Below are 16,749 nucleotides of genomic sequence, written 5' to 3'. Positions count from 1 at the left end.
TGTTCTCCTTTCTCATTTCAGAACAGACCGTATTCAACTGGGGGGGGGGCACAGTGCGATACAACTTTAAGGCCATTACGGACAAGCACGATCCTTAACTGGGCTCCTCAGTTGCTCATCTTAGCCCAATCTCCAGGAGCAGAGGTAGCTCCCAACCTAGATGACACTTTAAAGCAGTATTAGCATGTCAAGACCAATGAAACAAGTGCAGAACATCAGGCAAATGACAGGGGCAATGGCAGGTGCAATGAGAAGTCTTCCAAGGAAGTGCCAGTGGAGGGGGAAATGGAACGGGTAAGACTGGAAAGGTGGAAAGGGTATGGGGTAAACTCTAAGTCATATACCAGGTACCAGGAGGAATAAGCTTATAAAAGGACTAGTTGTTCCTACATCTTACAGGGGAGGAGACTCAGGCCCAGAGGCTACAGAACTCGAGTTCGTGTTGCTTACGGGAGGCAGAGGTACGAACCCAGGCCATCTGATTCTTGCGCCCACGCTGCGTTCCTTCTCAGTTTTATACATGAAGATAAAGGACTGAAAGTGATTAACTCAAAAAGTAAAAAATCACGGCTCTCAGTAGTGGATTAAAAACAGTTTTTCCTGCTTATTCGTTCTATTCGGACCTTTTCAAAATAACAAAAATAAAGCTCAACACATTTTTATGTCAGCAGACAATAAAATAAAAATATTGCTGGCCTAAGTAACATTTCCCCTTTTATCTCAGCACTTCTCAATTTAGAAAAAGCCGCGAGCACACTTAAAGGACGCTTTGTTGATGGTTATCAGAGCACATTGCTTCCCTCGCTAGAAAGTCACAGAAACCTGGGCACAGGCAGGAATTTGTTCAAAATAAGTAACTTCTACCATATGTTGTAGGATCAGTATAAATTCAGTTCATTTTCCTATATCTTTTTCCTTAATCCCACACCTTTTAATCTACAGTTACATAACTGATATTTACAAAATGACCACAGGCCCTGAGATACTGTCATGCCTTTTGAATCACAGAAGAAACATCAAATTGGCATTCAAGACAGTGCTGGTGCAGAATGTGTTTCTGCTTCCACCACTCTACGGAGGCTTCTCTCTTAAAGGTCACCAATGCTTGCAATCACAGCGAATTCATTTCTCACATGTTGTCCTCTTGTTATCAGCACTTAGCCCTGCTCACCACCCCCCCACGAAACTCTCTTCTCTCCGAGCTTCTTTTTTTTTTTTTTTTAAACTTCCCAAGAATCTATCTTCATTCTTACTCCTGGCATCCCGACTTCTCTCCATCTGGCCCCTCTTCCTCTGAGCTGTCCCCAAAGGACTTTTCCTGTTACACCCTTTCCAATGTTTGGGTTTCAACTATCAGAACAATAGGACTCATCCTCTAAACCTCTCCAATCCTGATCTCTCTCCCAATTTCCTTCTAAATGTCTATGAGTATTTCCATAGAGCTTGTCTGTCTGCTCTCGCAAATCTGTCTGTCTTTCTTTCTGACTTACTTGTGACTTTTAATGGTTCTATCTACCACCTTGCATTATTCTGGCTCAAAAAATCAATGCCATTTTTACTTCTTTTCTTTGTTTCTCTCTTCAACTGTTGTTTAGCCCTCTACAAGGTACCCCTATGAACTTACTCATTTAGTTATCCAATTAACATGTACTGAATAACTGCATTAACGGATTCTGGGGCTACACTTATGAACAGGACAAGTGAGAACCTTGCCTTCCTATATCTTACATTCTAGTGGGGCAGACACAGTCTCAGGCAGCAATCAGTGCTCCTAGAAAAACAAATGAGAGAAATCATGACTGATATTCACAGATGATAGGGGCTAGCATTTTAGACTGGCCAGGAAAAGCCTCTTTGAAAAGACGACATTGGAGCAAAGGCCTGAATGAAGTGAAAGAGCAACTCTCATGAAGATCCGAAGGAACACCATTGTGAGGAGGTGAAGATCAAGTGCAAAGGCAGTTAGCGGGGAATGAGCCTGGTATGTTTGAATGACTACAGAGAGCCTGAGGTGGCTGGAGCCGTGTAAGTATCGGAGAGAGGTGGACAATCAGATCAGACAGCCAACCGGGGCCAGAAACGAAGAACCTCGCACGCCACGGTACAGAGTTTGCATCCTACTCTGAGTGTGATGTGATTGGAAAGTTTTGATTTGGGCAGTATATGCTCTGGTTTATGCATTAAAGACCGCAGGAGAATAGGCTTTTGGGGAGACGTAATATAGTACTTGTTAAATTTTCAAAAATTATCCACGTTCTTAGGTGATGGAGATGGCCATTGAGCATCCCTTCACTTATCACAATTCACTTTTAAAAAATGACGGTTTTCAATTCAACAGGTACGTAATTTCCTAATTCATAAATAATGACATTATGAGCTAAAATATTGTCCTTTGCTTAGTTTAGATGAAAACAATACCATGTAATGAATGAAATGAATAATAAAAGCAACCGAGCATATATTGTTGCCCATTTTCTACTTACATGTTATATAAACTAAACCCAATCTTTCAGGCATTTTGTCATCAGTATGCCCAACAAGGCAATCAGGAATAAATTAACAGAAGTTTTTATAAAGAATTCACGAATAGCTAGAAATGAGGCACAGTGTCCCAGGTATTCGATGTACCAAACGGGAATGAGCAATGTTAAGGCGGTTTCCACTAGGGGTCTACAAAGAAGGAAGTTGGAAATAGAATGAATAAAAGATAAAGGCATTTCAACTATTGTCAGGTTATGAAATGTCTGCACTTCTATGTGATACGCCGATAGAGAAGGGAGACATAACAAGTGCGTCCATCACGTCAGCCTCATTTGGAATCAGACAGCTGCGTGTTTAGCATCTGCCAATACTGAACATGTCTCATATAAAACTAAAGAGCTCTGTAGATTAAGAAGAAAACAAGAGAGTTATGAAGTAATCAGTGTTCACATTAGGTTTTTAAGACCTCTTTTATTTACAAAAAGTAAGTCAATCCTCCCTGTATCCTCTGGATTCATTTCCTCGCTTTCCTGAGCACAAATAAATGTCATGCTTGTCTTTTCAGTCCCAAAAGTCTAAGAAGGAAAAGCACCACAGTAGAGAAAAGTGACTTTCTTTCTTTCTTATTGAATTCATGGTTGAGGCAACTTAATAAATTCGTTCATCAAACAGTCACTGAGCATCAACTGACTATGTGTCAAGCACTGTGATAGGTACTGGGAATGTTCAGCTGCATGAGACAACATCTCATGGTGAGGAGAGACTGCTTCTCCCAGGAAGATTCATGACGGCGTTTCTAATATAATCTTAATTAAGCTTGTAAAGGAGTATCCTTCTATTTGCCCTGAACTTCCTCTGATTGGAGAGAGGAGAGTTAAAGAGAAGGGCAAGACAGAAAGGAGTCACCTCACACACAGGGTGAAGCTGATTCACAAAGCTCATCAAAGTTGTAAGGACGTAATTTGTATCTCTTCTTCTAGTAGAGGAAAAATTTTTCACCCAGGGAAAATGTCATTTTTCTTTCAATAGAAAAGACATAAAGCATGGTGGCAGTTTATGCCATCAATTTTCTGTTGCTGTGTAATGAGCTACAACACTCTTGGCAGCTTAAAATAACACATTATTTCACAGTTTCTATGGGTCAGGAGTCTGGCCAAGGCTTAGCTGAGTCCTCTGCTTAGGGTCTCATAGGCTGTGGTCTCAACTGAGACTAGGCTGGGAAAGGTTTTACTATTGCCAACACAATTCAATTCCTTGTGGTTCCAGGATCAAAGGCTTCAGATTCCCTGGCGGTCAGCCCAAGGTTGCTCTTAGCTCCTTGCCATGTGGATCTCCAACACAGTATTTCAGTTTTTGAAGCCAGGAAGAAGAGAATCCAGGAAAAAAAAGCACTGAAACCTTACACGAGGTTACCATGTATACCAAGTCACCTCTGCTGGGATCTACTGGGGAGGAGTAAATCCCAGGCTGTGCACAGACTCGGGGGGGGGGGGGCGTCATGCAAGGGCATGCACGCTGGGAAGCAAGGACCATGAAGAGAGCCTGTACAGCCCATGACTTAGGCGCTTTTCCTCTCGTTTATTTAACAAATCTTTGTTCTCTTTATTAGTGCTTCAAACATACCTCTTCTCATCATTAATGTTTATAAAAAGTTAAGTTAGTCCTGGCTTTACCATTCCTGCTGCCATTATGAGTTCTTGTGAGTTCTGGGTTGCTTCTTTCTCCAGCTTTTGGGTACTTGCTTAAACATCTAAGCTCATCAAAAGGCTCTGTGAAACTTCCCTGGATTTATCTGTATACTTCTACCTTTTCTTCCTACTGAGACTGTAAGTAACTGTATAGACTTTTAGGATTTCTTACCCCACAGGCTGCATTTCCATCCGTGGTCTCTAAACATGAGAACAAACTCATTCGACCCAACTTTAAAACAAAACAAGACAAAACTCCTTTCATGGAGTCCGTGGTATATGTCCAGATATATACATAATTAAACAATCACATCTTCTTTAGGTTCTTTTGGTAGAACTACAATTCCGGCAGACAGCTTAGCCTGCACCAGTTAATGATCTCCTCTGAGACAGCATCATTCATATTCTTTTTCTGCCCGAGCTGTTTCAGGTCCACTGTTTCAGATCTACTTTGATTTCTTTCATTTCTTCATCTCTAATGCTCTTCGTGGTGCATCGCCCTCACTCACACTGATGGCTTTCTGGACAGGAAACTGCCTGTAGTCTTACTCCCCCTTCAGTTAGACCTGTTGCTTTGAAAAAAAGCGTGGCTGTTCATGAAACTCTATTGGTCAGAAATTCTCAGCGGGTACCCCATGTAGGGTCATTATGTAGAAAAAGATGTTATTCTGTTCTGCTTCAAGTCTCACCCACTGAGCTTCACTACCGGCTTTCCCCTACAGGGATATCTTCAATGTGAGCAGAGTGAGCATCTCTTCTTAGTATCTGATGCACAGGTATTAGAGACATTTATTGAAGATACAAGACACAAGAAACATTGTATATATCACAATGATGCCTCAGTCCCCTTCAAAGTAGGCACCTTGGGACCTCACGCAGTTCTCCTAATCGCCATCAGCTGCTCCGTCATATTTTTCTGAATCTCAACAGTCTAAAATCTCTTCCCTTTCAAAGGCGATTTCAGTTTTGGGAAAAGCGAGAAGTCTCAGTGAGCCAAATCTGGGCTGTAGAGGAGCTGAGTCACCTGGGTGATTTGATATTTCACCAAAAAAAAAAAAAAAAGCAAGAGACACGATGCATGAGCAGGCATGTTGTTGTGACGAAGCTGCCAATCACCAGTTGCCCATAGCTGTGGCCTTCTGAGTCACCTGAGTAGGTTCCATGGAGGGATGTTCAAGCTTAACACATTTGATGCAGATTCCTTTCTCTACTCACTCAGTTATTTTGAAAACGATAGCTACACAATACACATGCTCACTCAACAGCACCTACCATCCCCACTGACTAGTACAGTGAAGCCATCATTGTTCACACATGCGCATTCCAGTCCACTCTCCTTGGCTGCCAGGTTACATGGATGTCGTGCAAACTGTTTTCATTATATTAACAATGGCTGGACTTTTTCCAGACAGACCTTGTATATTATATTTGTTAACTAGATATTAATCACAATTATAAAATATGAACATGTCATGGACACCTACTATGTGCCAGGACTGTTTTAGATGTTACCTAAAATGTGATGAGCAAGACTTTTCAAGATCCCCGTTCTCAAGGGACTCATATTTTAATAAAGGAGACAGACAATAAAGAAGTAAACAAATAAAAAAATGCATATTCTCTTGGTTTAAGAAGAGAATAGAGAGGGGAGTAAAACAGAGTATCTGGCAGTAGAGAGAAAAGCACCATTCGGCAGGTGATAATGAACGGCCGTTCTGAAGGCAAACGATGAGACCGAGAAGACGGAACGATACAGTGAGCTGGGCCTCTCCATCCACGCCTTCCTTTCCCTTTTGCACAAACGTACCAGGCAGGCTCCTGCTGCACAGCCTTTGTCTGCACCGGTTGCTGGAACACTCCTCTAGCAGTTACCTGCTCTTTCCTCATCTGGGTGAAATGCCTGTGAAAGTCTAGTTAAAAGGTTTGCAATGAACTGGTGGCTACTTGTACCTACTCCTGGACAACTTCAGTATCTCTCCCTTCTATACAAGTTCAGCAAGGCCTTTCTCTCCACATACAAAACTGAAATATGAAGAGCCCTTGAGGCTGCCAGTTAGACACAAACTTCTTTATTATTTGAACTTCCTATCCACGAAATAAGTTTGGGTTGAAGCTGGGTTTCCTATACATATTTTACTGCTACTTTAAACAGTGAAATGTTATTTTGCCATTGTTTTCAAGGTTTCAGCACATGGTTTCTTATGCATTTTCAGTGGAGTGATTTAACAATGATAGGTTATGTAAATAAATCTACATTAGAAATCTTTCACCACCTTCCAAGTTTTCCGACTCTCCCCTCCCCCAATAAAGAGAGGGGGAGGTGAAGAGAGTAGTTTACCATATTGAAATAGGTTGCAAGGACAAAATACTCCTACTACATAATGACAATGAATGATCAAAATTATAACAATAATATGTATTAAGTGCCTCCCAGATATAAGTCACCCTATAAACATTATCTTTAATAAGCTAGCCTCTTTGGATACATTCTTTTTATCCTCACAACAACCCTATGAATTGGTGATATCTCCATTTTCATAGATGAAGAAAATGAAACTCAGAGATTTTAGAGAAGTCCCAAAACACAATCTATTAGGTGGTAGAGCTGTATTTGAACCTGGTGGTATGTGGTTGGCTCACTATATTATTCTGCCTCTCCATGAGTAAAAAATGGATCTGTCTTTTTGATAAAGAGAACATCTAGGGTACAGAAAACTAATTTTTATGTAAAATCTAAAGACAATTTCACAAATGTTACTTCGTTTTATCCTGAAATGTAATGAGCTATCATGCTCATTCTTTCCATTGTTATAAATGTAGCAAAAGTGAGGATGAGGAATTAAGTCACGGTTTCCAAGATCTTGTGTAAGAAGCAGGTTTTCTCGCTCCCAACGCTCTGTCCACTTTAACTTTTCACCCGCGCACTTCGGAGTTATGATAAGAGGGATGAGTGACACCAGTAGCGTCGTGTGGTCCCAAGGCCTAGTCGTTTTGAATCTAATTGGCACTGTTGGTTGGATAAATTCATATGGTCACAAGTTTTTGAATAATGTTATAATTAAAGATTCAGTTCTTGATTCTGTATTCTAGGGACATTTATTATTCTCTCTTTATGCAGAGTTTTATAAATGATTCCAAAGAGACCTTTTATTTCTTAGCATGAGGTTTCAGTGATGCTTAACTTTTTTTTTTTACTTTTAAGAGATGGTTTAAATATCAGAAGTAACAAATGTTCCCTCTAAAAGAAATTCAAACTATATAGAGGTTTCAAATAAAAAGTAGATACTCTTAAAAAATAAGCAAAATGCAAACAAACAAAAAAAAAACAAATACACTCCCAATCTGACTCCCTGGGAAACTAATGTATCAGAGAGTTAGGTAGCCTCTATACTGATCGAGAATTATTAAAGCTTCACAAACCAATGCGATCTGTTGCTTTATTCTGAATATTTATAAGTCATGAAAATTAGTTTAGATGAGGTAAATCTTGATCAATGATTTTCATTAAAATAAGAAATGAGCTCTAAACATAATCTTATGTTTACATAGGACTTGATATTTTACAAGGCACTTTAATACTAGTTCCTGTAATCCTTGAAACAACTTCATGAAGACTGTATTCCCAATTTGGAGACAGGGAACTAAGTCTCTGAGAGCTCACCATATTTAATCAAATCTAAGATACCACTGCATGAAGACACCCCACCATTTTATATACTCTAAAGAAAAAAATTCCAATTCACCTGTGACGTAATGACAACTATACAACCCTGAGAGACACACAGGACTTAGCAGAAGGTCTGAGGTGCGGTTCGGATATTGTCCTTTTCAAGCTGGTGACCAAAGTACATCATGAGTTCTCTGTGCCTTGCTCTTTTTGTATCTTTTAATTTAGACATAATAATGCCTATCTTATAGGATTGCTGTGCAGACATATTGATGTAAAATAGTTCTTTTCAACTGTAAAACTGATAACATTGAAAACTTTCTCCATCTATGGCATTATGATGTGAAAATATATTATCTGTAGTAGTGATAGTAATATTCTGTTGTTGAAGGTAGGAAGCTCTGGACCTAAATTGAACTAGTTCATCATATGAAGTCATCACTACAGCCCTTACTGCACATAACTGTTACTGCTGCTGTCTTTTCTGGGATGCTTGTGGACACTTTGCCCTCATATGACCTCTGGAGGACACCTATTCCATTAACCACCCCCACCCCCCCAAATGCACTGTCTTTGGATGAGGATATTCTCAGGCCTTGAGGGAAAAAAATCTTTCTGGCATCACTGACATTGTGTGTGTCATTATAGGACTGAACCGTTACCTACACTTTAGATTTTCTATTATTACAGTCAGTTCTCATTGTGGAAGGAATCGGAGCCCTGGTTTTTGGAAGGCAGATAATTTACTATACTTTACCATCAACACCTTCTGTGGTGTTGAAGCAGTCCATGCATTTTTTCTGCTTTTGTGTTAGAAATCGTTTCATGTTACACTCTGTTCACCATGTCAGTCCTAAGGTATATAGGCTTTCACTGATTAAATCCCAGATATTGCACACCCCACAATCCCCCCACAACTTTATTCCTGCCTTGTGGAAGAATTGCTCACTGAGCCTTGTCTTCATACATCGTGGCTGCGGGCAGTACATGTGATTAAAGTTTGCATCTGAAATACTTCCCTGGTAATGATCTTCTGTGAAAGTGCGTCCCACGTAGTAGATGGGGGATTAATTCGCACTGGAAATTTGTGTATGCTAAATACTGGAAACACGGTGGCTTTCTGATTTTATGACTGATAGACTGTATTATGTTTGCTTCTTGCATACCAAGAGAAAGTAGTAGAGGGTTACTACGGATTTGGTATTATTAAATAATTCCCTCAGTTCTCAGGAATTTGTTTAATGGAAAAGGCAAGCACCAGTAGTTAGCTGATGTGTCGAAGGAGCAATCAGGAAACATGAGGCAGTCTAAGACCAGCAATGAGATCGGCTTTGTGCATCTGGACTTGTGGCCCCAGCCTGTGCACGTGAAAATCAAGTCTAGACATCAGTACCGAATTTCACGTGTTCCAAATGTTAGACACACCAACACACTGCTAATCTCTTTTCGAAAAAACGAGTATTTGTTCCTCGTTGCTCCAAATCTAGCCCAAGCTACTACCATCTCCCATGTCAGTTACTCACTGCAGTAGCCAGGCAGTCTTCTGCTTTCTTCATTCTTGCTATGCTCAGGGTTCATTTTCAGAGAGACACCTGAATGATCTTTTAACATGTAGATCAGGTCATGTTATTCCTCCTGCTTAAAACTGTCAATGGCTCCTATGGCACAAAATAAAATCCAAACTCCTGAGGGGGGTGTTCAAAGCTCTGCACGATCTGGCTCCTTTCTGCACTGCCACGCTCTCTCGTGTAACTGTCCACTGGCTCAGGTGTATCAGATACCCAGGCCTGTTTCTGACCCTCAGCTCTGTTCAGATAGTTCCTACCTTGGGATTGTGTACTTGGTGTGAGCAGCTCTCCTCTCAGACTTTCTCCAGGCTGGATCTTTGCTCAAACGTCACCCCTTTAAAGAGCAGTAACATCCCTGCTTATACTCCCTTAACACACCATCTGGTTTTATTCTATTTGTAAGAGCCATCATTGTCTGGAATTGTTATTTACTTATTTGCTAACTTGTTCGTCCATCTCTGCCCTTAAGCAACTGGAAAGCAAGGACTTTGTTTATGCTCTTAGCTTAGTGCCTAGATTCGGGTCTGGCCCGCTGCACCTGCTCAATAAACAGTTCATGAAAGAATAAAGCAGTGAATCTAAATGATCACAGTTTCTTAAGTGATATATTTTTCTCTCATTTTTTCCTCTGGAAGTAAAATTGTACCAGGAAAGTAATTACTTATCTTTCTTGAAGCTAATAATAATTTTCCCATTTAAAACAAAATTAAATAACTTATGCATTGTTTCTTTTGCAGAAATCACCCAAGATTAAATGTGATATATTTTCTTAATGGAACATTACAGCACTGACCTACTTTTAATTTGCAACAATCCAAGACGACACACAAGTTTGCCATTTTCCTTGAAGGGTAAGAGACCACCAATAGGTAGTTATTATCTGGCTCCGAACAATCAACTCACCAGAGAACAGGGCTGCCTTATAAAAACAGGTGGACTGTCTCTCTAATGGCATCGGAATCACACGAGCGATTCCCTTACGTGTGGAACATTTCCCCAAATTCCAGGAGAAGAAAGACATATAAATATGCATGATTACTTTATGAAGAAGTAAATACCAGAATGCTCATTCTGAATAGTACAGCTGACTTTCACCAAAGATATATGGCTCTTCGGGGAAATAAGAAAAGCAATAATGATAGTTTGAGACCTAGACTAAGTATAATGGGAAGATGCTATGTCGACTCTGAGTTTTGGACCTAAAAGAAAAATGACAAAGGCCTTCAAATGTTGCAGTACTGCATTTCCCCTTCTTCTCATAAAGCCTTTTCCCATCTGTCTAAATGACTTCTAATTAGACTATCAAGACAAAAAGCAGCTATTACTGACATTCTAACTTTAAAAGTGAAAATATTGCTAATTTCAGACAAGACACCTGAATTGATGCAGGAGGCTTGCGTAGACAAACATATGCAATCAGATGGTCACTTCTTGGTAGGAGAAAAGTTCATCCTTCTTTTCAAATGGCTGAATAAGAATTATATAATTTTGTAACTAATTTGTAACAGTTGAACATCCACAGTTCTATTATAAAACATGCTCTGATGAAAATACTTATATATACATTTTTATGCACATCTCTCATTATTTTCTTTGCAAAAAATACCAATGGGTGGAATTATTAAGTTAAAACATATGATCATGACAATATGTTTTTTAAATTTCAAAGAAACTTTTTAAAAGCTTGTGATGTACTGCAAAACTGATTCCCAAAAATGTGCCAAATTATCTTCTCACCTTTCATAGATGAGAATATTTACTTTGTACTTTAATTAGGGGCCAGGCCCAGGGGGGTCTAAATTGAAGGGATTTTGTGTGTGTGTGGGCCTTCTGTATAAGTAACTTATCGAGTGTATTCTCCAGGGGAAGAATCCTTGCTTCCTTTGCTCAGGCCTCATTTGGGCCCTTGTGGGTGTAGAAACCTTTGCTCCAGCTGCTCATCTAAATTCTGTGCATCTCTGAAGCTTAAGAGCCCACTTATCATTATAGTTTTACCCTCTGTTGTGGTGCAAGGAGACGTTCCTTTCTTGGTTTTAATCTTTTAAACACACAAACACAATTTCAAATGTCATCTCTAAGTATAAGAGCAGAATGAGGAGGCTTTGGCATGAGATCACTATCATCTTGTTCTCAAACTCTATTCTCAATCTAGACAGCTATATTTTCTAGCTCTAATACTGTGGACTTTTTCATAATCATATATTGGTACATTTATGTGTGTGCTAGCTTTTAAGAGCCTGGATGAAATGTGTGTGTGTGTATGTGTGATATATTTCTCTTTATAAAAAGCTTGGGGGTTGAGAACTCTCAACTCAGAATGGGTTTTTGACCTTTGAGAGGAGGTATGGACCCCCAGTTGCTGGAGTTACCGGCTCCAAGCTCGGGCTGGGGGCTGGCCGATGTGCACTTCCACGGTGTGCACAAGGAGGATGCAGCAGTCTGCGGCTGTGACAAGCAAGCCCGGACCAGAGCTGCTGTGCAGAGCGGCGTGGCATTTGGTGCAGGAGCCACTGGGTCAGCTCTCTTTACATCGAAAGCTTCCTGGATGCCCCAGTGCATGTCAGATCTGAAGCGTGGCTCTGCTGTCTCAAGCCCCAAGCCCCAGTGGGCCTTCTGCTCGACACAGAATCTGTGCGCACCCCGAGAATTTAAAAAATGCCATTGACTCACCAAGATAAAAGAGTAAGAAAGAGTCTATCTACCTCCAGGCAGTCTCTGAGGTTATTACCTGTGCACATTAGAATGCAGCAGGGGTGCCCTAACGCCAGGGGTGCCTCATAATTGCTACTGTTGTTCAGCAGAGGAAGGAACAAATTGGCGCTTGTGTCTTTTTTCTTTTTTTAAAAAATTTAATTAATTTATTTTTAGAGAGGGAGAAGAGGGGAGAAAAAGAGGGAGATGAAACATTGAATGTGTAGGAGAAACATCAATCAGTTCTCTCCCGCACAACGCCAACTGGGAACCTGGCCTGAAACCCAGGCATGTGCCCTGACTGGGAATTGAATCACTGACCTTTTGGTTTTCAGGGCCAGCACTCAGTCCATGAATCCACATCAGCCAGGGCTTGTGCTTTCTTCCTATGAGGTCCTACCCACCCTGTATTGAAATGTTCTGGGGGTCTGCCTGTAACTGCTAGTGCTTTTGAAGATTTTCTCTTATTTTTATATTGCACTAATCATTTCCATGGGAATCTTGAAGGAGGGTAGATGCCTATATTTATGCTACCAATTAATCAGGAAATCCATACCTTCTCTTTATTAAAGACCTCCTAGGGGATTATCTACCAGGATTCCTGTATTATGCACTTTGAAAACAGAACTGCTTCTCTATGCTTTTGTTACAGAATTATTTTGTCAATCAAAAAAGATTACTGTCCAGCCCTGGCTGGCGTAGCTCAGTGGATTGAGCGCGGGCCTGAGAACCAGAGTATCACAGTTCGATTCCCAGTCAGGGCAACCCAGTCCCATGCCTGGGTTGCAGGCCAGTTCCCAGCAGGGGATGCATGAGAGGCAACCATACATAGATATTTCTCTCCCACTCTTTCTCCTTCCCTTCCCCTCTCTCGAAAAATAAATAAATAAAAAAATTAATTAAAAAAAAGATTACTGTCCAAAACAAGTAGTTATATTAAAGCATTATAATATTGATCATGTAAATATTGATCAAGAACAATGTAAGTACCCCCAAGGGTTCCAAAAATGACTAAGAAGGCCTATTCTGTTTATAAACTAGTTCAGTGGAAGCAATGTAATAGAACAGACCAAAGCTGTCTTACAATTAGCAGTGAACAATTGAAAGATAAGATGCTGATTCTGAAATTTAGTCACAGTTTCCTGTGATGATAATATTCTAACTCAAAAGTCATAATAACTTTAAATGCTAAATATTAAGAAAAGTTCTTATCTACCATCTTCAAAAGTATCAAAACTGAAAGAAGCTTTAGGCAATACTTATTTAGTACTTACCACAGAGAAAAAGTACATTTAAATTAATTTAAATAATGATGACAACGTGGTACCAGCTCAGCAGCTACGGTTATGTCCATTTAAGGAACCTCTTACATTACCAAGGGCTCTGTGAGCTACTTGACATGTATCTCATTTAATGCTCCACTCCTGCCCCACCAATATAATCTCCCCTTTTCATATGAGGAAACAGGCCCAGAGGTTAGGGAATTTGCCCAAGAGTTGAATGGCTAGTGGAGATGCTCTGTGGAGTGCCTATTTCTAGAGAACATCAGAGATTCTGAGAAGCATTATTTACATGGATTCCAACTCTACTGCAGGCTGCCCTATGATAAGGAACTTCCCCAGTGCTGACGGTGTTCTGCTGAGGGCTGGGTGGCCATGTTTGCAATGCATTCGTATTATCTGTTATTCTACATCAGGTTTCTTCAATTGGGGTTCACACACGTCTGAAAACGAATGCAAATTTGTATAGGTGCACAATTCTGGGCGGAGGGCTTTCTCTAGATTCGAGTGTAGCCCATGGTGCAAAAAAGGTTCAGAATTGTCTTGTACATATTCCTCAGGAGCTGATTTTTAATCTCTAAAACCCATGAAACCTTATTCTAATTTCTGAGAAAATCGTGTAGTATAACACCTTACAGTGTACTTATACTTTGAAGAAAGAGGAGGCAATTGCCGAAGAGAAAATTTCGAATTGTAACTCGAAATAACCAGACAGCTATGGTCGAGGGAGTGCGGTAAAGGCTGAGACTGAATTACCTACATCATGGCAGCAACTTTCCGTTTTTCATTACAAACGTAGAAAACGCTACTGCATAAAAGAAAGAAGAGTGAGCTGAGATGATCTGAATCATTAAACTTAAAAAGATATGTCATATGCCATTATAAAAGCATGGGAAAATATGCCAACATTGGCAATTACATTTCTAAATAAAAAGAAAACACAGAAACTACTTTCTAGTTTTAAACAACAAAGTATGTATAATCTTGCAGTGAATAAAAAATGTGGATGGAATTTTTCACTTTTTTTTCAAAGTAGTTCTGCTAAATTTCAAATTTTTTTTGGGGGGGGGAGATGATCATGCTGCACAAATATAAAGGTACATATTAGCAAAGTAATTGAAATAAATGATGGCGATGTCCACTGGGCCATGTCTGGGGAGGAGTCTCCCTCCCCTGTTCCCGCTCTTAATGTAAAAATGTCTGACATGTAAAATTCTGCACTTACACATAACGCATTAGGAGAGGTTATTTTTCATCCCCTCCTTAAAACCTACAGGATGTATTTATTTATTTTTTATTATTTATTTACTTATTTATCTTTAGAGGGGAAGAGAAGGAGAGAGGGAGAGAAATATCAATATATGGTTGCCTCTCATGCGTCCCGTGCTGGGACCTGGCCTGCAACCCAGGCATGTGCCCTGACTGGGAATCAAACTGTGATCCTTTGGTTCGCAGGCCGGTGCTCAATCCACTGAGCTACACCAGCCAGGGCCACAGGATGTCTTTACAGAGTTCTTACAGGGTTTTTAAAATGTAATTTGATTTTTTAAAAAAGGTAATAGGTTATACCCGCGCCCCCCCCCCCACCGGCCCCAGAAAATTCCACTGCCAATGCTATTAAGGCATGATTTTCAATCCTGCATAATATAGTATTGAAGTAAAAAGTTACCCCAAAGGATTTTTGACTATTACTATATACCAAGTCAAGCCATGTACTACCTAGGACTTCATCCAAAACTTACTATTTTTATACATAATTAACATAGAACTTTATGTATATCTCTAAATATTTGATATCTGATCTCCAGTACAGAAAAGTTAAGAATGGCAAACCAGAGAAATAGTGAAATGTCCGAGGCCAGCACAGCAACAAGCAGCAGACTGACAGAGAGGGAAGAGACAGGAAGACAGACAAGAAGGGGTCCGCATCCCCGAAGAGGCCAAAGTGCCTGGAGATGGCAGGAGGGAAGGGAGGGGATGTCAGTCACTGAAGCTGTTACCCAAGATCTTCCTGCCTTTGAGATGCAGGAAGCTTCTTAGAGCACTGTCCTGCTTCTCCCTCTAGCTTAATGGTGCCTCTGCAGTGTCCAGGGACGGATCAGGAGTTTCCTGAAGAAAGGTGTCCTCTGGGCCCTAGAGGTCAATGCCTGAGCAAGCAGCCCTGAAGAGAAGGGAACCGATTCAGCTCTGCCACAGCCCTTTAATTAATTACCTTGCTGCCTGCCCCAGGGTCTGTTCCCAATTTCCCCCGCCTGTGATGTGATCCTGGGGATTTTTCCATGTTTCTGCTGAACTCACCATTTCAGCAGTGTTGTTTTTCATATTTACTGCATTTTGGGGTCTTTTGCTCAGTTGGGCTATCCTTCAATCTTATTCCATCTGTTGTATATTATTAAAAAATTCCTCAATGTTGATTCCACCCTCCAGGTTTCCAGTGCTGCTGGGGATTTACTTTTATGCTTATTATCCCATTTTAAAGAGATTTTGAATGGAAATAAAGGCATGTCTCAATCAGCTATCTTCTTTTGGAAGCCATTTGGGACACTTTATTTATTTATTTTTTTATGGTAAGCCACTTATATTTGATATTTTCACATTTGCTCTAACAAGATCTTTTTCTTTTTTAAATTTTATTTAGTTACTTTTCAAGTACATTTTTTTTATCCCTCCCCCCCCCCGCCCGGTCTCCCCCTCCCTCCCATTCCCCCCCCCCCCCCAGTCCTCATCTCTGTGTCTTTCATACTTGTTCCTCAAAATCCCTCCCCCTTTTTCCCCTTAAGTTCCCTTCCCTCTCCCCTCTGGTCGCTGCCCACTTGTTCTCTATTTCAGCGTCTTTGTTTTTATTCTGTTTGCTTGTTTGTTTTATTCTTTAGCTTCCTGTCAAAGGTGAGATCATATGGTATTTGTCCTTCAATGCCTGGCCTATTTCACTCAGCATAATGCTTTCCAGTTCCATCCATGTTGTTGCAAAAGGTAGTAGCTCCTTCTTTCTCTCTGCTGCATAAAATTCCATGGTGTATATGTACCACAATTTTTGGATCCATTCATTTACTGATGGGCACCTAGGTTGCTTCCAACTCTTGGCTATTGTAAATTGTGCTGCTATGAACATTGTGGTGCATAGGTTCTTTGAAATTGATGTTTTAGGATTCTTGGGGTATAATCCTAGCAGTGGAATTGCTGGGTCAAAAGGCAGGTCGATTTTTATTTTTCTGAGAAAATTCCATACTGTTTTCCATAATGGTTGTACCAGTCTACAATCCCACCAACAGTGAACTAAGGACCCCTTTTCCCCACAACCTCTCCAACATTTGTTGTTTGTTGCTTTGTTTATGATAGCCATCCTGACTGGTGTAAAGTGGTATCTCATTGTG

The 16,749-nt window shown here is 40.4% G+C and overlaps 1 protein-coding gene across 5 annotated transcripts in view; it reads right to left on the bottom strand.

The window, feature by feature from the left end:
* STXBP4 (syntaxin binding protein 4) overlaps positions 1-16,749 on the bottom strand; it is a 154,681-nt gene that overhangs the window by 51,631 nt on the left and 86,301 nt on the right. The gene's annotated exons all lie outside the window — the stretch shown is intronic.

The sequence above is a fragment of the Artibeus jamaicensis genome, unplaced genomic scaffold (genome assembly GCF_021234435.1).
Source record: "Artibeus jamaicensis isolate MK-2021 breed Jamaican fruit bat unplaced genomic scaffold, CSHL_Jam_final contig_1998, whole genome shotgun sequence".
NCBI classification, from domain to species: domain Eukaryota; kingdom Metazoa; phylum Chordata; class Mammalia; order Chiroptera; family Phyllostomidae; genus Artibeus; species Artibeus jamaicensis.
The sequence above is the reverse complement of the archived record's forward strand: the minus strand, read 5'-3'. Positions and strand labels throughout refer to the sequence as shown.